This window comes from Trachemys scripta, chromosome 10, assembly GCF_013100865.1.
Source record: "Trachemys scripta elegans isolate TJP31775 chromosome 10, CAS_Tse_1.0, whole genome shotgun sequence".
NCBI lineage: Eukaryota > Metazoa > Chordata > Testudines > Emydidae > Trachemys > Trachemys scripta.
Genome location: NC_048307.1, coordinates 65033730 through 65054724, shown reverse-complemented (window position 1 = coordinate 65054724; position 20995 = coordinate 65033730). Strand labels below are relative to the sequence as shown.

The window sequence follows — 20995 nt, the reverse complement described above, 5'->3', positions numbered from 1 at the left end:
GGGGGGGGGCCAGCCTGGGCCGCACCTCCTCCCCCCACACCCCCCCTTACCTGCCCAGGCTTCCCGTGAATTAAATGTTCGCGGGAAGCAGGGGAGGGGGCGGAGACTTTGGGGAGGGGGCGGAGTTGGGGCGGGGGAGGGGGCGGGGCCAGGGCCCTGTGGAGTGTCCTCCTTTTGGAGGCACAAAATATGGTAACCCTACACAAAGCTTACATAGGCCTTGGCTACACTTGCAGATGTACAGCACTGTGAGTGAAACCTGACTTCGTGCAGCTGAGTAGGGAAAGCGCTGCAGTCTGTCCACACTGACAGCTGCCCAGCGCACTGTCGTGGCCACATTTGCAGCAATTGCAGTGCTATTGGGAGCGGTGCAGTATGGGCAGCTATCCCACAGAACACCTCTTCCCATTCTGGCGCCGTGGGTTGTGGGAAGAGGACGTAGGTGTGGGGCATTGCGGGTCCTGTCCCAACGCCCCGGGATGCATCGTTTTGCATCCCAGAAATCCCTTTGTTTCCGTCCACCTTTGGCACCATCTTTCAACGGTTTCTGTGCAGCGCGATCTGTCTGCGGGAAATGGAGCCCGAACTGCTGAGGCGTATGCTGACGAGTCTCGCCAGCACGTCACGTTTGGCTGTCGAACTATTCCTTAAGATCCAAAGTGACAGTGAGAGCGAGGGTGAGGAGTCCGACGATGCTATCGAGCCGCGTAACGCGTACGACATGAAATTGCTTGTGGCATTCACGGACATGCTCAGCACCATGGAACGCCACTTTTGGGCTCGGGAAACAAGCACCGAGTGGTGGGATCACATCGTCATGGAAGTCTGGGATGACGAGCAGTGGCTGCAGAACTTTCGGATGAGAAAAGCCACTTTCATGGGACTGTGTGAGGAGCTCGCCCCCACCCTGCCACGCAAGGACACGAGATTGAGAGCTGCCCTGCCAGTGGAGAAGTGGGTGGCTATAGCAGTCTGGAAGCTGGCAACTCCAGACAGCTACCGGTCGGTCGCAAACGAGTTTGGAGTGGGAAAGTCAACCGTTGGAATCATGTTGATGCAGGTTTGCAAGGCTATTAATCGCATCCTTCTCAAAGGAACCGTGACTCTGGGTAACGTGCAGGAAATAGTTGATGGCTTTGCACAAATGGGGTTCCCTAATTGTGGAGGGGTGATAGATGGGACGCACATTCCTATTCTGGCACCACCCCACCTAGGATCCGAGTACGTTAATTGGAAGGGGTATTTCTTTAAGGTTCTCCAGGCACTTGTGGATCACCGTGGGCATTTCATTGACATTAACACAGGCTAGCCCGGAAAGGTGCATGACGCACGCATCTTTCGGAACACTTGGCTGTTCAGGAAGATGCAGGCCGGGACTTTTTTCCCAGAGCGGAAGATCACGGTAGGGGAAGTTGAAATGCCCATTGTGATCCTTGGAGATCCTGCTTACCCGTTAATGCCGTGGCTCATGAAACCTTACACAGGGAGCCTTGACAGCAGAAAGGAACAGTTCAACTAGAGGCTGAGCCGGTGCCGAATGACGGTGGAGTGTGCCTTTGGCCATTTAAAGGCCCGCTGGCGATCTCTGTATGGGAAGCTGGACTTGGCCGAAAACAGCATCCCCGCGGTTATATCCGCGTGCTGTGCCCTCCATAATATTTGTGAAGAGAAGGGTGAAAGCTTCACTCAGGCATGGACCTCTGAGGTTCAACACCTGGAGGCTGAATTTGCACAGCCAGAGAGCAGGGCTATTAGAGGGGCCCCGCGCGGGGCTGCAAGGATTAGGGATGCCTTGAGGGAGCAATTTGAGGTTGAAAACCAGCAGTGATATCTGGTACCCTGCACGGGAGTGAAGTGCAGTAGTTCCAATCTTTAGGAATCAGTGTTTGCTAAGCAGACAAGCAGACTTGCAGTGCCTGTTTATTTCCTGGGCTAAGGAGTCTTTTACTTTATGCAATAATAAAGAATGTTTTCAAAGCCAAAGAATCCATTTATTGAAAAGGAAAAAAAATATTTATTGAAAAGAAACAAGGGGGTGGAGTGGGGAACAGTACAATCACAGATTCACGTATGTCCTGTCTGGTGTGCTGTGCAGTGAGTGCTGCACTTCAGGACAGCTATACTGCATGGTGATGGGGGTTGACTGCAGAGGGTAAGGGTCGTGGTTTTCAGGGCTGGGTGGTGAAGATACTGGTGTAGAAGGCAGCGGGTGGCGTGAAGAACACGGAAGTTGGGGAAAGTGGGTTGGAGGTGACAGTCGGGCACAACGTAAAGAGTTTTGGAACAAGGGCTGTAGGGGGGCTGGCGTTTGCGGTACTGCTCCTCTTTCTGCATGGCTACCAGCTCCTGGATAGCGTCTGCTTGGCGCTCCAGGATGCTTATGAGCCTATCAGTGTTTTGCTGCCGGTGCGTGGTGCTTTGCCGCCGGTGCGCTGCATTTTCCTGGCAGATCCTGCTTTCTCTCTCCCTCCAGTCCTGTGCTTTCTCATTCTCTTTAATAGATTGCCGCATCACTTCTTGCAGCATGTCTTCTTTGCTTTTTCGCGGTCTCTTCCTGAGTCTTTGCAATCTCTGAGCAGGCGATAAGAGGGACGGCTGAGGTCTCAAGGTTGATGCAGCTGTATAGGCAAAATGCAACATTTAACAGAGGCAGCACTGTTTATACCAGACAGAGTAATGATTCCCCCCACACTTAAGGAGTAGAAAACACACAGGGTCTACACAATAGCATAATTTTCCCGTCCGAAACAGAGCACACATATCCCACGGGAGCCTCAAAATAGTGAGTAAGGGGGACTGATTGTTTCAGGGCTGCACTGTCCTCTGGGTTTCTGTGCCTTGGGGAGAGCCAACAGCTTCAGGGGGCACCTACACTGAACACTGTCCCAACATTTTCCACAGGAGTTCATCCTGGACGATATCTCGCTGCTGAGGGTGACCTGGGAAGCAAGGGAGGGTCTTCTACTGCAATGCGGCTTCCGCACTGGCCCATATGCAGCTTGTGTGCAGCAATGGTCCCCCCGCCCCTTGCGGCACAGTGGCGTGGACACATTAGCCTGGCTGGGACAAGGACCACGGTGGCTCTCCCAATAAACCTGCACAAGCGCATTGCACACGTTCTGGATGAGACATTCGAGGAGATTACCAAGACCGATTACCGTGATGTGATAAACCACATCAATGCACTATTCCGCATCTAGGCATGCATGCCTAACCCTCCTTTCCCAAAGAGCCCGCACCGAAAAAATTCCTTCCCGAAAAAAAAACAAAAACGCTTACCAGGAACCTGCTCTTCTGTTTGTCCTCCACCAAGTACCGGCTGCTGCAATTGGCTATCTTCCTCCTGGCTTGAGAAGATCTTTTGGCTGCATGGCTCCAGGGATTCCGGGGTGTCTCCATCTGGCCCACCACCCTCACTCCCATTTTCCTCCTCCTCCTCCTCTTCTTCCCCCCGCCCCACTCCCAGCTCTGAAGTGTCCATGGTGGTGCTCGGAGTGGAGGTGGGGTTAACCCCAAGTATCGCATCCAGCTCTTTGTAAAATCGGCAGGTCGCGGGGGGAGCACCCGAGCGGCCGTTTGCGTCGCGGGCTTTGCGGTAGGCACTCCGCAGCTCCTTCACTTTAATCCTGCACTGCAGGGCGTCCCGGTCATGGCCCCTTTCCATCATGTCCTTTGATACCTTCCTGCAGGTATCATAATTTCTATGGCTGGAGCGCAGCTGGGACTGTACAGCTTCCTCCCCCCAAACACTGATGAGGTCCAGCGGCTCGCTTGGCGCGTGGAGGCATGGTCACCTGGAAAGATTCGCTGATAGCACTCCACGCCATGCCGGGCTGAGCAAACAGGAAGGGGATTTTTAAAATTCCCGGGGAATGTAAAGGGTGGGTCACATGGTTGGTTACTTGAGGCCAGGGCAGTAGAGTTTGAACTGATGACCAGAGTGGCCAGAACAGGCATTGTGGGATACTGCCGAATAATTCTGGAGGCCATTCACAGCGCATTGGGCGGCCACACTGGCGCCGCAACGGCAGCGCTGCACTCGCTATTCCTCTTGGGGAGGTGGAGTACCTGCAGCGCTGCAACCACGGAGATACAGTGCTGCAAATGCCTTGCCAGTGTGGACGGGGAGTGAGTTACAGTTCTGGGGGTGGCTTTACAGCGCTGCAACTTGCAAGTGTAGCCAAGGCCTTAGGCCTGGTCCCCACTAAGCCCCCACTTCGGACTAAGGTATGCAAATTCAGCTACGTTAATAACATAGCTGAATTCAAAGTACTTTAGTCCAAACTTACTGCGGGTCCAGACGCGGCAGGGAGGCTCCCCCGTCGATGCCGCGTACTCCTCTCGCCGAGCTGGAGTACCGGCGTCGACGGTGAGCACTTCCGGGATCGATCCCAGAACATCGATTGCCTGCCGCCGGACCCTCCGGTAAGTGTAGACGTACCCTTAGAAACCAAGCAAGTATACAGCCCATATTCTTAACCTCAAGTAGAAAATGATATATGTGTACAAATAGGATGAATAGATATAGTAGACCATAACTTTACAGAGATATGTTACATGGCACAGGCAGCACAAAACTTATGTCATACATACATTTATAAGCACCCCCCCATAAAGCCTTATGGGGTACACTGTCACAACGGCTACCACTCTGAACCCCATACCCCAACTGGTGCACCTAAACTTGTGAAACTGAACAACAGTAAATACCCTGCGGGTTGTTGCTGAACTGCCCTTCCCCTAATTTTTTTTCCCTCACAGAACTTGTGAGTAGGTGCTATTTACACTGAAGAAATATGCTGGGCTGATCCTGCAAGTCTGTACTCAGCCAAAACTCACATTGCCTTCACAGTGGGAGTTTTGCATGTTGAGAACCAAGTAAATTAAGTAAAGACTATAGGATTTGGCCCACAGTAAATTCTCTTCAGTGACTGTTCCAAAAAACTCTCAGTCATGAGAATAGGCCATTTCTGGCAAATCAGTCCTTTGTCTGTTTCACTCTGATGTTCTCTGGTGGCGACAGGCTGAAAGCTACATCATTGCAGGCTTCTTTACAGCAGACATTCAGCATAGCTATTTTGTGACCCAGAAGCTTTTGCCTGTTTAGAGGTGTAAGGACATTCTTTATTTTCTGCTTTGAGGGAACAACTCTATGCTGCAGGCATTAAAATTTTCACACTGACTGAAGGTGCTGGGATGGTGACTGTTGGCTTGATTAGGAATCAAGTTGCAAACCTGAGGGCAGAGAAAGCTTATAGTGTGCAATGTGACTGCATCACAGAGAAGGATTCAGGTCACTAAATATCTCTGCAGTCTTTATACTCAGAAGCATATATTCTGCACAGAGCCTCTATTCTCTCATTTTACAGAACTTTCATACTCCTATATGCAGGCTGCCCATGCCAAAAAAATAAAACTGGGCATGGGGTAAGTCTGCCTGTTCTCTGCATGTCCTACAGCAGTTCTTACTAGTAAAACTGCAGTCCATGAGGGCATACCAGTATTTTCATACTGAACCTCATTCTTCAAGGGTTTTGTAATTGAGCCTTAAAAATTTACCTAGCACTGAAATTTAGGATTACCGCAGCAGTAGGTTCCATGGGAAGTCTAGCACACCCACCAGCACTAGCCTTGTGCTGTCTGCATGCGCCCCAACTCAGGTGAGCAAAGGGGGAGGAAGACTCCTTGTGATCTGTTTCCCCACTCACAATCTGGCCGTTAACATTCCAGATGTCAGCATGGGAGACCAATCAGAGAATGCTCATATAATTTTAGAAGAGATTTCAGTTTAACACATGGCATTTTGGAGGATTTTGGTACACAATGTAGACTAGAATCTTAGGTTTATTTTAAAATATTAAATACAGTGCTTTATTAAAGTTTGAAACCTGCTGTTGTGCATGCGTAGTAACCACTTTAAATAAGGATTTTAACTATGCACATTTATTGTAAATGCACAATTCAGTAAGGGAATTATACAGTGATTGGTTTTAACACAAACATATGCAGGATCCTATTGACATGATAAACCATCAGTAACATGTGCAGAAAAGCTCCTTAAATCCTCATTGACACAACAGATCACTATTGTGTCAATAGTGTGAGTAATAAAAGGAGCATTGTCAAGATATCTAGTCCTTAACTTTGCTTTATCCTAATACTTGTTCCTCATTGTAACTCTGAACCTTTGGATTCTGCCAACATATTTCTTTTTGCAAATACATTAATGGAATTAAAAGAAACAAGACTTTTAGGTGTTAATTACCTCTAGAATGATTGAGTTGTAAAAGAAACACATCAGTGGAATCTGGTAGTAAAAAGATACAATCAAATGGTCTGAAAACAGGACTGAGAGCCAGGGGTGCCTGAATTCTAATCCTAGGCCTGACAGTGATTTCCACTCAGATCCTGAAGAAGTGAGTTAGGCCCAGATCCTCAAAGGTATTAGATGCTTAGCTTCCACTGGATCTGGGCCTTAATCTCTTTGACTTAGTTTCCCTAGCTACAAAACAGAAATAATAGTGTTCACTCAGTATCTCACAGGGGCATCTTGCAGATTCATAGTTTTATGTCTTCTAAAGCACTTTTCATCATCAAAGTGCTTTATAGAGATAAGCATCATCACTATTGTTATACAATTTATAAAGTATGTTAAATTTGGGGCCAAAATATCCATAGTGTGTATGCTGATAAAACAATGACAGTCTATTATAGCAATGCTTTGCAAATTGAGCTTTTTGCGTCATTAAAATACTATTAATACAAAGATATTTTTCGTTAAACTAACTATGTTAACTTAATTTAAATTGTTATCTTGAGTCCCAGATGTTACTATTTAATGCTAACTGAGGAAGAAAAAGCAGAAGTCAGGTTCCACTCCACTCCGGTAACGTAAGTGGGCTCACAACCAGAGATGATTTGTGTATAATTCATTAAAACGGGATCTAAAATTTGATATGGAAATCGCTACTGCAACGTATTGGTGGCTGGTTAGAAAGTGGAACTGTACATCATTCTTGCTAATTTGTATATTTGGGATACCAATCTCAGAGCTCATAAGCTTAGCATGGTTTGCTTGAAAGGTGCGACTCTAAGGAACACCTGCATACTGTGGGAAATGGTGTGGGTAATTCAGGAGGTGTCAATCTGCCACATGAGTCAGTGCTGAACCAGCATCGCAGCACATTGCCACAGCAAGATGAGTGTCCTTTGGATAAGACGTAAAACTGGTGTTTGATGTCTTGTGCTCATTTAAGGACCAATTGTATTTTTTGTCAGAATAGGGGTGTCACTTATGGTGCCATGGTCAAATCACAATAATGTTAGGATTTGCTAATGATTAAATCATCACAGTCACTATGATTTAACAAAAATATTTACCATGTTTTCTATTATTTTCCTTCAGTAAACTCTCCTAATCCAATGCATTTCAATGGAGTTAAAAGGCATCTCCCTACTGTACAGAACTATTAGAGATGTAATTAATTACCGTGAAGATGTGCACAGTTCTTATTGTATTAACTGCCTTTGAATCATCCTTGCAAAATGAACAGATACATTATGACTTACACTACTATAATAAACAAAGATAAAAAAATGAAATAGATTGTAGTTATTATGACTGCTTGTAATTGGGGCTGACAATTTTAGATTTAAGGTGATATTTAGTGACTAATTCCCAAACCCCCAAAGCAGCGGTAAATAATAGTTTGTACTGATACTAGTTTATACCGATATCCACAAAATATTATTTTCATGCAGCTCTTGGTTTCATGCAGCATTAGCCCCAGTCAATATCACACTGGGGAGTGGTACTAGGGGGCAGGGCTGATAGTCACAGAAAGCTTATGCTCTAATAAATTTGTTAGTCTCTAAGGTGCCACAAGTACTCCTGTTCTTTTTGCAGATACAGACTAACACGGCTGTTACTCTGAAACCAGTCACAGACATGTATATTGAGCACCACATGAATACATGCAGAGCTCTTCAAGGAAAAATGGTTTTTTCATCTGCACTAATTATTAAAGAACCCTCTTCTTGAAGCCTTTCTCTGGATTTTTAAAAGAATACATGCTGAAAATAGGAAGCCCAAACGGAGATATTTCTTCTCTCATCATTGGTACAGGGGTATGGACCTACAGCCTGTAGCTGATAATTACCAGGTGTTCAAGTCCTACCATTTCCTTATACAAAATTAAAAGGGGTTTAATATGCCTGATGGATACTTGAGGAACCTTTCGGTTCCCTTGCTTTAGCCTCCTGTCCCTGTGAATCCACATCACAGCCACCATCCTGTTAGTGGCTGACTGTTCAGACCTCCCTTTGGAACACATTAACACCAGGCTTTAATCTGCCAGAGTGGAGCTGCTCTATGCTCAGACTTGAGTGTGCTGCCTATTCACTGCTCCCAGCTCCTGTTGGATTGGGGAATATAAGACTAGGATTCAAATTCCTCTGCTTGACAGGCAGAGCATTACAAGTTGGCCAGCCATTTTTGTTCCTTGAGTCCTGGATTTCCAATAATGTAAGTTATAAGAGGACTACTTCCACTTGTGATTTACAGCAATAAACTAGACACACAAATTGCTATTATAAGACTTCTGGGTTATATGGATGCTGGGAAACAAGTATTTATAACAAGTACAGCACCGACAGACAGCAAGCATAAAGGTAGAGATCACAGTTTTATCGCTAAATAATATCCAATCCACATTGTACATTACCATAGTTCTCCACAACATTAAAAATGGTATTTCCTCACATTTTCTGTAATAACTCCCAGTGTACTACTGCTCAAGAAAAATTATGGGAGAGATTTTTAAGCAATTACAGTTTTCTAAAATATGCCTAATAGACCTGTAACATTTTTAGCACCTTCATGATGGTTGTGTTGAAAGTTTTTCTTAAAATGCTTCTGACTGTCAAACTCTCACTTTAAAATCATTGTTCTCCTGTTTTCTATTTTTCTAGCCTGCCTTGTGTCTCCAGATGTGTGGCAGCCTTAGGTGACATACCTGTCATCTCAAAGACATGGGGATAATTTTCTGCTAACATGGATGGGATTTCTACCATCACCCCAGCTTGGCAATTGTATTGCAGCAATGTCTGAATACACTTACACTATCTAGAAATATAAATGACAAAAGTGCAACAGGGGGTCCAATCTCACATTCCTTACACACCCAAAACAGCCACTGAAAGCTTGGAGTGTGTGCGGCATGCAGGAGAGCCATATATTGGGATTTTAAAATGATAATCTTGAAATCCACTCTCAGCCTCCAATCTGTCTCTACATCCCCAATCCACTCGATGCAGGCAGATGTAATATAGTAGTAAGTGTCACAGACTGGAGCCAATGCTGCTGCTGGGGGAGATGAGGCAGGACACAGAGCCCCTGGGGCAGGATGACGGGCTTGCTGTCTCTGGGCTCCTCTGTTGGGTATTCGCTTGCTCAGCCTCGCGTCTGTCTCTACACCCCCAATCCACTCAATGGAGGCAGATGCAATGTGGTAGTAACAATTAATATAATAAAAGAGAACCACAAATATTTGGTGTTGCACTTGGCCTATTTTCTGTCCTACTCCCCTGCTCAGTCAGTGACTAACAAGAAGGATTCTGCTACTTGCCGGGTGGTGCAGGGCAAGGAATTTCTAGGACCCTCATAGCTGTCTGCAGAGTGAAGATTGCCTCAGTAAAGATGGAGTAAGGCTCTGGTCTGTTGTTTGTAAATTCTTTGTATTGTATATTTTAATTATTGCCCAGTGCCTAAAGTGAAGTCTGCGTGCTTAGAAGTCAAAGAGAATAAAATCAATTCAAACAGTGAACATAGCAAGGCCCTAGCATACCCCAGCACTAGTCACAACATTGAGCCTTTTTAAAAAAGTGTATAGAAGCTGGCAAAATAGCTTTTACAAACACCTTTTCCCCTTGAACTTTTTGATTTTAAATGAAGTGCAAAGCAAACATTCGTTCAAGAAATTTTCTGTCTTGGCATTCCCTTGCAAAGAAAGCTGCAGTGGTAAAAACTACATAATTCCTAATCATTTAAAAAGAACCACCCTGTAAATAAACCAAGTGTGACAGGATGTATAGGCCCCATCCAGTGGCTGGCAGAGAGAGGGTTTACTCTCTCCATGAGGAAAGAAGTCCAGCTGCATGCTCTCAGTGCAGGCACTGTCAGGGACCCAGCTGAATGAAGTGCAGCCAGCTCCAGCTGTGGTGAATTATATCATTCTCTTCATGCTCCAAGAACAGCCCTTGAAGTCAACATTGAAGCTCCCATTTATTTGAATGAGCAGAATCAGGCCCTGTAAGAAGCAGCTCCAAGGGCTTTGAAGTAGCCACACCCTTGCGAGTCAGGCTCAACAACAATGATGATAAATGTAGTAAGAGAACCTAAACAGAATAGAATATGGTATGGGCAGACTAGGTGGGAAGAAATCCACCCTGTTAAGATCCTGAACTTTGGCTGCAACAGAGCAATCATTTATTAATTTTTAAAGAGATCTGGGCCACTAGAAGCCTTTTTTGAACTCTCAGTTTAAGTACATGGGTAGGGGAAGCCTTTATTGTTTGCTTCTTTTGACAGGTCTTTGTAAGACCTGAGTTAACCCCTGACTGTAGCTCACATGACCTGTCTCAGAGGGTGTTAGTGTCCAATTCATTTTTTTTTTTAGTTTTTGAAATAAATGGAAATAACTAAGAGAATGATTAAATATCATGCACTGAGAATAATAGGTGTTTCTGAATGTTTTAGCTATGCTGTTAGTGGAAGACTTCACAAGGCTCACTATAATGCAATGTCTACAAGAAACATGAAAATAAAGCGGAAGATCGCTTTAATTTTATAGTGATTAGCTTCTTAGTTTGGTACATAACATTGCCTATCATTTGACAGAGAGAGTTTGTTTCAAACTTTTAGGGCAAAAACAGTGGAATACATTAATTAAATTTAATGGCATGTTTCCAAGACTAATGGAAAGTCTTCAGCAACATCTGCAATTTTACTTTCTTAATTTTCATTTGTCATACAAATATAAAGTACACACTTGCAGTCACCAACATTCGCCTACAGTTTCCCCCGTTGGTAGTAAAATCGGACATAGTTGGATGAAAAGAAATCTTTGTACTAGATTTATATTTGTGGTGTGTATCTGCAAACAAAATTACAAGGAGTATAACAGGATACATTTAATTACATGTAGCAACATCTGCATTACACAAAATGCCTTTTCTCTCCAAAAGCCCTGATCCTGCAACTGATTCTGTGTGGCCAGACCCCTGCCATTGCATGGAGGCCTGCAACTCCAATGGCCGGATTGGCACTGAAAACATTTCATTATTCCTTTTTGTTTATGGTTAAATTAAAAGAAAATAAAACATGGGGATGAACTATAATTTTACCATGTTTTGACTTCATCAGCATCACACTTCAATGCTTTATATACTGTCTCAAAAGCTACATTGCTACCTATCAGTAAAAATGTTCAAAGGTGAGATATTTACTATATTGATATTTATAGTGTTGATTTTTCTTTAAGGTAGATCAAATATTCTCTTAGAACTTTAGCAGTAACACAAGTTTCATAGATAGTACTAAACAGCTCAACAATGTATGTCCCTCGGCCCGCGCCACTTCCAGCAGCTCCCATTGGCCTGGAGCAGCAAACCGCAGCCAGTGGGAGCCGCGATCGGCCGGACCTGCGGACACAGCAGGTAAACAAACCGGCCCGGCCGCCAGGGGCTTTCCCTACACAAGTGGTGTCCCAAGTTTGGGAAACACTGCTGTAGATAATGGATGAGGCAACTGCTCACTGGTTGCTCAGTGTATCTGTGGAATAGTATCATATTACTCAGGCCAGAGTCCACAAAATCCAACATGAATCAGCTTGGCTTCATATAACAATTTTCAAATCCCACACAAAGGTGAATCCACTGACAACAGCTGATGGTATTGTATAGTATTTGGAGGGTTTTTTAGCATTACATTAAGAAGTGTCAAGTTTTTTGTGTGTGTGAAAACCTTATATAACTCCCTATGCATCAAGGGCAGTAAATACCACAAATTCGATAACATTTGATGTATGTAGTATACCTAAAAAATTGCTGACTAAAGACAGAAGAATAAACTGTGTGTTAGTTTATATCTGTTTAAACTCTAAGAAAAGGCTTTTCCATGTTCCTCCAGGTATTCCTGACCAACTGAGTTTAGTCACTTCACTAAACCTATCACTCTAGGTGTAGCTTTGGACATAGATGATCAAGATGATATTTATTCTTATCCCTCCAACACATAATAACGTTTATAGCACACATGTAATCAGTAATGACATGAGATTTTTGCCTTTGGCAATATTCACTTGTTCACATTTAGTATTATGCCCCTTAACATGTCAATATCAGACCTTAGCCTATAGCATTTTATTTTGGGAATATAGGTGGATCCTCTTAATTATTTTTCAACACTGCTGGTCTTATCTGACATGCCACTTTGCTTGAAAAAAATATTTCTGGTTTTGAGTGAACATCAGTGTTCTCTTTGGTGTATTTCAATATTCACCTGCAAAAATCTTTCCTTTGAATAGCCACAGTGGAACTATCCATGAAAGATTTAATTTTCTCTATTCTGTGCTCTTCAAGTTAATATGAGTCCAGGATAAAAATTTCCATTTACAGAAGGTGAATTAATACACACAATATAAACCACACACTTAAGCCTTGGCATCAGTATTATAATGCCAGTGTATCATCTAGGAGGCAAACACAAGGGCAACCTTGAGTTTTGGCACTGCCAGACTCCTGCTCCTTTAATTGCACAAGTTTGCTTCATCTTCTGCAGCTCTTTCTCTCTTGTCTTCACTCAATATCATAGAAATGTAGGGCTGAAAGAGATCCTGAGAGGTCATCTAGTCCATCCCCCTGCGCTGAGGCAGGGCCAAGTATACCTAGACCACCCCTGACAGGTGTTCCACTAATCCGATCTTAAAACTTCGAGTGATGGGGATTCCACAACCTCCTGTGCAAAAGGAAGTGATCCTTCTTAATGGCTCTAATTTTGGGCCAAACTTGCCCTTATTGTAGTCAATGGGATTTTTGCTATTGATTCAATAGAAGCAGGGTTGGGTCTTTTGTGTTGCTTGCTACCAGTGTTCCCATTCCAAAAATAACCTATTGAAGGAAGAAGTGTCAGTTGCTGCCTTGAAGAGGCTGCTTTTCTAAACCCATTAGAAGGCCCGTACTCCAAATGAAAACTACCATATCAGTGGGCAAATTACCACTCTAACAGATGAACAAGAGGGTAGGCATGCCAGAGAACCAGTCTGTGTACTAGCCTTGAGTAAAAGGAGCTGGATTCCCATCCAAGAACATCAAAATGTCAGGTAATGAAGCGCATCTGTGCTTGTGGCAGAGTACAGGGCTCTGCTATTTCTGCTGACGGTATAGGTAAAGCTACTCTCACAGATGTTTACGGTAACTGTTTAGGCCTTGGTGAACTAGGATTTGTGTGCCATGAGGGCAAGGGAGTGATATAATGACATCTCCACCCTTCAGCAGTTCTCCTATAGCTATATATCTTAGCAAAATGCCTACAGGTTAGTCTTGGCGTCCTACTGAAAACCCAGCTCAAGTGTTGAGGCTTTATCGGGGTCTTTCTACAGCTTTCATATATTCTATCTGCTAGAGAGGGGCCCCAAATTAATGTATGTAAAATATATCCATACTTTTTAAAAATTCACCCTGTATATCCTTGTGCAGCTATTAGTTTAGCAATTGCTAGGTATTAAAATTTAAAAGGGTCACTAAATGCATATTGCTAGAAGGAAACAACATTAGTTACACATTACCAGAACAAAACTAAATTAAGAAACAGCTCATTTCCTCTGTACCATCAATATTTTACTCAGCCATAGCCTGGATGCTTGTACTCACAAAGGAATTAATCATTCATGTGCTAATGTACATCCATTATTTTTAAATTATCACTTAAGTAATCATTTTTGTGTGTGCTCAGATGTGTGATGTCTGCTTATAAAAGTGCAGCAAAAATCAATACAAATTAAATAAAATTTAAAAGGTTGATATCTGTGAAATAGATGCAGGAAAGTCCTCCATGCAATGAAATTGTAATCGAATTAATGTAAAAACTCAGTTATTGAGTCATAACCTGGAAAAGATACTGGGCTAATTCTGCATTGATTTATACCTCAAGCTATGCTCGTAAAGGGTGAGTTTACACAGGATGCAGGTCAGTCCAGAATCTAGCCTGCTCCCTTTCTAAAGCTCAAACAATAAAAACTTCACTGCTGTTTAAATTAGTTCAGCATTTCCTAACATATTACTTACAGACAAATGCCCTGCTCATGTAATAATATCATTTTACATGAAGACAGCCACTTTCATCTAGAAAATCCCAAGCTCTTTAAAAACTAAATTCTGAAAGCACCACTGAAACACTGCCACCTGTGGAGTGTAGGACAGCCATTGTCTGGCTAGTGCATTACATAACAGCATGGAGAGCAGAACATTTAGCCGAGGACACCAGAAAAAAATCCTTCCTCCTAAGAAAATTGCCATGAGAGCTTTAATGTATGGTGTTACTTGAAGCAGAATTTGGGCCAGTAATGGTGAAATATTTTTTATGTTGCTTCAATCATTTTTATGATAGCGTAAATGACAGATGACAACTGGTGGGCAGGGCCGGCTCCAGCTTTTTTGCCGCCCCAAGCTAAAAAAAAAACAAACAAAAAACCAATTGAGCTGCCGCCGAAGTGCCGCCGAAGAGGAAGCGAGAGATTGAAGGATCCGCCAAATTGCCGCCGTAGACCGGATGTGTCACCCCAATAACAGACCGCCCCAGGCACCTGCTTCCTTCACTGGTGCCTGGAGCCGGCCCTGCTGGTGGGTATTTCTTGTTTATGAAGCAATAACTGAATCTTGGGCTAAATAAACTCCGAGGCCAAGGTGATTATTAGTACATCATGTAGTTTTTGACATGTTCACAAAGAAGGAAAGCAATATAGTTCAGTAGAGATGGCACTGGCTTCAGTCAGAACACTTGGATTATGTTCTCTGCCCTGACCTCACTTTCTCCATCTGTGAAAGACAGGTAATGATACTTACCCTATTTTGTAAAGTGCTTTGAGATCTATGGATGATGTGCTATATGAGAGAGAAGTATTGTTATAAACAGGAAGTACCATCAACTAAATGTTGCATAGAAATCCCAATAAGTGACTGTATTTGAAGATTTAACTCCTCTGCCAGCGGGGCATATTGAGAAGTTGGAAGTGACCATGATTGATATAGGCTTGTAGAGTAAGCAGTCGGAGTTCAGGGTTACACACACTGTATGGTTACTAAAACAAGCATGCAGTTTGTATCCAATCGCCGTGCAGGGCAATGCATGCTGAATGGCTACTGAAATCTATTATACAGTTGTGATTCAGTAATTCTGTAGCATCCCTGCACTCTGACTGGATAAGCCTATATCATTTCAGCATAATTAAGTGATAATGTGCGGTCGTGACTAGTCTAATGGTTACCAGATGAAGTGTCTACCAGACCTGAAAGCCATTAACTGTGAGTATACTACTCGCAGCCACACATTATTGCTATTATGCAGGAAAATAATTACATAAAGTACACATTTAAAAAAAGTTCTTCTAACCTTTGAGGAGTTTAACTGCCCTGTTTATTTGTGACAATCCGGGGCCGTTAACAATAGAGAATCTGCAGAATGGGATGAACGCAGAGGTTGTGGAACTGGATAGCGGTTGGGTAAAGGGAGGGCTTTAGTTTTGCTTTGAATTGGGTGCAGTTGGGTTTGACTGGAGGTGGCTGGTGGGTTTTCTGAGTGAACTGGATAGAGGCTGTAGGGGTGCCTGAGGACCTGAGCCTGAAGCTGCTGTCTGTATGAATGCAAGGTAGCTTGACCTCTCCTAACCTCTCTCTCTCACACACTGGGTGCCTAAGGAGACTGTGCTAGTAGTCACTTTGTTGCTTCCTACCCAGCAATTCCCAGCTGTCTGAGCAGCAGCAGGGGGAGCATTGAGAGAGGAGGAGATAGTGAACCTGCCCTTGGTGAAGGAGCCCCACCAGCAGCCCCTGGTTCCATGGAGTCATTGCAGAGAGACTTTAGTTGTACTGTAGCTGGCACAGGCATTTGGAGAATCTTACAGAATACTCCACATAGCCATTTGTATTTTCTATACAAATCCAATGCAAAAGCAGCATTACTGAACCCACAGCTTGGAGAAGCCTGGTCTACATTACACGAGGATAAAATTGCCTCTACCCTGTCTACACTAGGGCTTCCACCATTCTCCCACCAGTGTGGTGGCCCCGATGGTAGAAGATTTCCCAGTCAGATTTAGTGTAGACACAACCTAGGGTTGCATATGCAAATATCACTTTGCTCTTATCATTTAAAACATTAATTGAACTAGAGCTAGTCAAACAATGTTTGTCAAGTGCTAGATCATGACTGGCCCTAATGTGACCATATAGAAGTCAAGGGTCAGGGAGAGAGTAAAACTATCTCCTCCACCACATTTCTCTGCACAGTCATATTACTTTGCCCCCTCCCCACTCCTCAAAGAGCCTACAAGCAGAACTGTGCCAATAAGCCAAGCCATTCTGAAGGGGTGTTAGAACTTATTTCTCACAGGAGCAAAAGGAGCAGGGAAGAACTGTGACCCTTGGGTTGGTATAGCTAGGCATCTCCCACGAGACTGGGTTCAGTATAAAGGTTCAGTATAGCTCCATATAACTTCTTCCATGAACTTCATGATATTTTTGAAGCAATGATGAGGCAATTGTTTTTCAAAACTCATGTAGCTTACAAATCTGAACATAGTTGCCAAATAATTAGAGAAGTTTTGCAAAGTTTAAAAAATATTTTGACTGTTTTTATGATTCATCCAGTTCTAAAGTTATATTTAAAAGCCCCCTTATTTATGTGACCCACAGTACCTTAGATTAGTAAAAGGGAAAGACATTTAAATATTTAACTTTTCTCCATTTTTATTGTTTGTTTACTTTGTCCAATCTAGTTTGAGCTTGAGAAGTTAGATTAGATTGGTCAGTTTCACCTTTTATTTCTGGTTCCCACCCTAGCATGTGCTTAAGTCCCATTTAGTAGTTTTGACTTAAACTACTTATGTGCTTTGTGCTTTGCTTAACTGGGGCCTGTGGCTCCCATTCTGTAATGAGATGTGTGTCAGGAGACACTTGTGTGCCAACACAGAGCCCCACTCACTTGAATGGGGCTACATATAGGCATAAGGCTCTGCTGATACTCACCTCATTGCAGAATCAGGACCCAAGGCCCACTGACTTCTGTGTAACTACTAACAATGTGTACAGTTATACAAGTGCATAGGCCTTTGCAGGAGCAGTACTTAGAGGTGTAAAACATGCAGAAGCTTGGACACACATTTATCCATACATGCACAAACCCACACAAAGATGCGGAAACACTCCCTTTAAAAACAACATCTATATTTTAGGCTGAAAACTATTTGACAGCACCGCCCTTTAAAAAGCCCTTCCTAAACACTTTCACTTGGCACAGTCAGTATAGATGAATACCGAATATTGAACTGGAAAGTGGTGCTGAGTGTCTGCATTGCATAAACTTTAAGACTTCTGGGAATGTGTCTCGTCCTTGGACCCAACCCTACAAACACTCACTGCCAGGTTTATTGCCATGAGCAGTACTTATTGCTGGGCCTAATACTCACAAATGGGTGTAGTCCCTTGGAAGAAAGTAACTAAGTTAAATTTTCTTTTTTAAACTTTTTCTTAATAGCCTTTCTCTTCCAGCAGCTTGACAGCCCAACTTTCTTTGCTTTTTGGCATAATATTTTTTCTTTTTGTGTACACTTCTGAGTTATCTGCCTGCTTGCAAAGAGTGATAAGCTTGTCAGACAAACAGCTTGAAAAGTCTTAGAATGGGAACCAATTAGAATAGAGATATTTGCATATTCCTAGCATGATTATTGAGAAATAACTGCATAGTGTTTGTACACAGCAGATGACCACAATCAATTAGTGATCTGAGAATTGTATAGCTGAAGGAAAAATGTATTCTGATTGGCTGAGACAATTCAATGCACTATTATACATATTTAGCCAGAGCAAACAGCTAAAAATCAGAGACAATTACATATTTCTGCCAGCTGTTTATAAACAGGATGTGCAGTGATATAAAGCACCAGCAGCTGCAGTAGCTCCAAACTTTCAAGGCCAGGCCAGAATGTATCATACTTTATCATTAGTTTTAATGTTTGCTTCACCCAAGGCCTTATCACTTTTTATAGTAAGCCTAAGAAAATGACTTGACTGATTTGCTAGCACTTAATATTGTATGACAGTTCATTGTTATTTACACAGAGTTTATGACCTCGCTTTAAACTTTAATCATAGCAAAAGACCCAATCCTGTTCCTCTTGAAGTCAATGGGAGTTTTTCCATCAACTTTGATAAGTGCATAATTGGGCTCAAGGTCTGCAAAACTGAAAACCAGGAAATCTTGAGCTTTTTAAAATGGGAGAATGTTATAAGCAAGGTTAGATTATATGGCAGTTAAAATATTAGTGTCCTGTCCGTACTAACACTTCCTCCATTCCTACTGTGGAGGGTGGAGTACTGCATCAGAAGAAGTTTTTAGAAAGATGCTAGTGTAGATATAGCCTTAGTTCACAATCATTCCTACCGATACCTCCATTTATTTGACATTGACATCAATGGGAGATGTGCATGCATATCTCAGGAAAGAACTGGTCCTTAAGGTGACACACTAATTTTGGTAAATATTTAGAACAAGACTCAGAATCCAATAAAATCCAGGAAGATAAGGTATGTTACTAGATCAATCACAAACTGTGATCATAGAATCATAGAATATCAGAGTTGGAAGGGGCCTCAAGAGGTCATCTAGTCCAACCCCCTGCTCAAAGCAGGACCAATTCCCAGCTAAATCATCCCAGCCAGGGCTTTGTCAAGCCGGGCCTTAAAAACCTCCAAGGAAGGAGACTCCACCACCTCCCTAGGTAACGCATTCCAGTGTTTCACCACCCTCCTAGTGAAATGTTTTTTCCTGATATCCAACCTGGACCTCCCCCACTGCAATTTGAGACCATTGCTCCTTGTTCTGTCATCTGCCACCACTGAGAACAGCCGAGCTCCATCCTCTTTGGAACCCCCCTTCAGGTAGTTGAAGACTGCTATCAAATCCCCCCTCATTCTTCTCTTCTGGAGACTAAACAATCCCAGTTCCCTCAGCCTCTCCTCATAAGTCATGTGCTCCAGACCCCTAATCATTTTTGTTGCCCTCTGCTGGACTCTTTCCAATTTTTCCACATCCTTCTTGTAGTGTGGGGCCCAAACTGGACACAGTATTCCAGATGAGGCCTCACCAATGTCGAATAAAGGGGAACGATCACGTTCCTCGATCTGCTGGCAATGCCCCTACTTATACAGCCCAAAATGCCGTTAGCCTTCTTGGCAACAGGAGCACACTGTTGACTCATATCCAGCTTCTCGTCCACTGTGACCCCTAGGTCCTTTTCTGCAGAACTGCTACCTAGCCATTCGGTCCCTAGTCTGTAGCAGTGCATGGGATTCTTCCGTCCTAAGTGCAGGACTCTGCACTTGTCCTTGTTGAACCTCATCAGGTTTTTTTCGGCCCAATCCTCTAATTTGTCTAGGTCCCTCTGTATCCGATCCCTACCCTCTAGTGTATCTACCACGCCTCCTAGTTTAGTGTCATCTGCAAACTTGCTGAGAGTGCAGTCCACACCATCCTCCAGATCATTAATAAAGATATTAAACAAAACCGGCCCCAGGACCGACCCTTGGGGCACTCCGCTTGAAACCGGCTGCCAACTAGACATGGAGCCATTGATCACTACCCGTTGAGCCCGACGATCTAGCCAGCTTTCTATCCACCTTACAGTCCATTCATCCAGCCCATACTTCTTTAACTTGGCGGCAAGAATACTGTGGGAGACCGTATCAAAAGCTTTGCTAAAGTCAAGGAATAACACATCCACTGCTTTCCCCTCATCCACAGAGCCAGTTATCTCATCATAGAAGGCAATTAGGTTAGTCAGGCACGACTTCCCCTTCGTGAATCCATGCTGACTGTTCCTGATCTTACATGTGGGCTCACTATAAGCCCTCAATAGAATATATACCTAACTAGACTGTATTGATTTTATATAGGGATAGTTACTGCAATTGGGAAACATTAGATTTTTCATTTATGTAAAACCAATCTGGTCATAGGCAGATGAGCTCAAAGGGGTTAGAATGCCCTTATACAAGGAATACTATTTAAGTAAATTTACATTGAATCAGTAACCTCACGCTATCAAAGCAACGCAATCAACACATCTGTAACACACCTATCAGTCAGCACCCCAGTGTGACAAGATAACTATAGTAATGAAATCTGTAAGTAGCTGTTAGAAGTTGAGCGCCAGACTGATATGCATATCGTTTGTTTTTGAGTCCATTAATAATTGGCATAACTCATCTTCAACCTGCATACTACATTCCTTTGATGCCAACTGGAATGTCTCAGTAAGTGTGGCAACATCTCCATCATTCCTCAATTTACCCACTTCTAGGCAACATTTCACAAGTATGGCTTTTTTCAGTGATGTCAGTGATATTGCAAACTAGCTTTGAAACAAAAGAATGATTTGTTACAGAGAAAACTCTAGTACATTTTGAAGTAAGAAAATAAGGTTATTCTGCTCTAATGAAACTGCTGAGATGAATGCACAGTTTTAAGAGTAGCAGCCGTGTTAGTCTGTATCCGCAAAAAGAACAGGAGTACTTGTGGCACCTTAGAGACTAACAAATTTATTAGAGCATAAGCTTTCGTGGACTACAGCCCACTTCTTCGGATGCATATAGAATGGAACATATATTGAGGAGATATATATACACACATACAGAGAGCATAAACAGGTGGGAGTTGTCTTAC

The 20995-nt window shown here is 43.3% G+C and overlaps 1 protein-coding gene across 2 annotated transcripts in view; it reads right to left on the bottom strand.

Annotated features, from left to right (window-relative positions):
* SEMA6D (semaphorin 6D) overlaps window positions 1–20995 on the bottom strand; it is a 303107-nt gene that overhangs the window by 38992 nt on the left and 243120 nt on the right. The window lies entirely within an intron of this gene.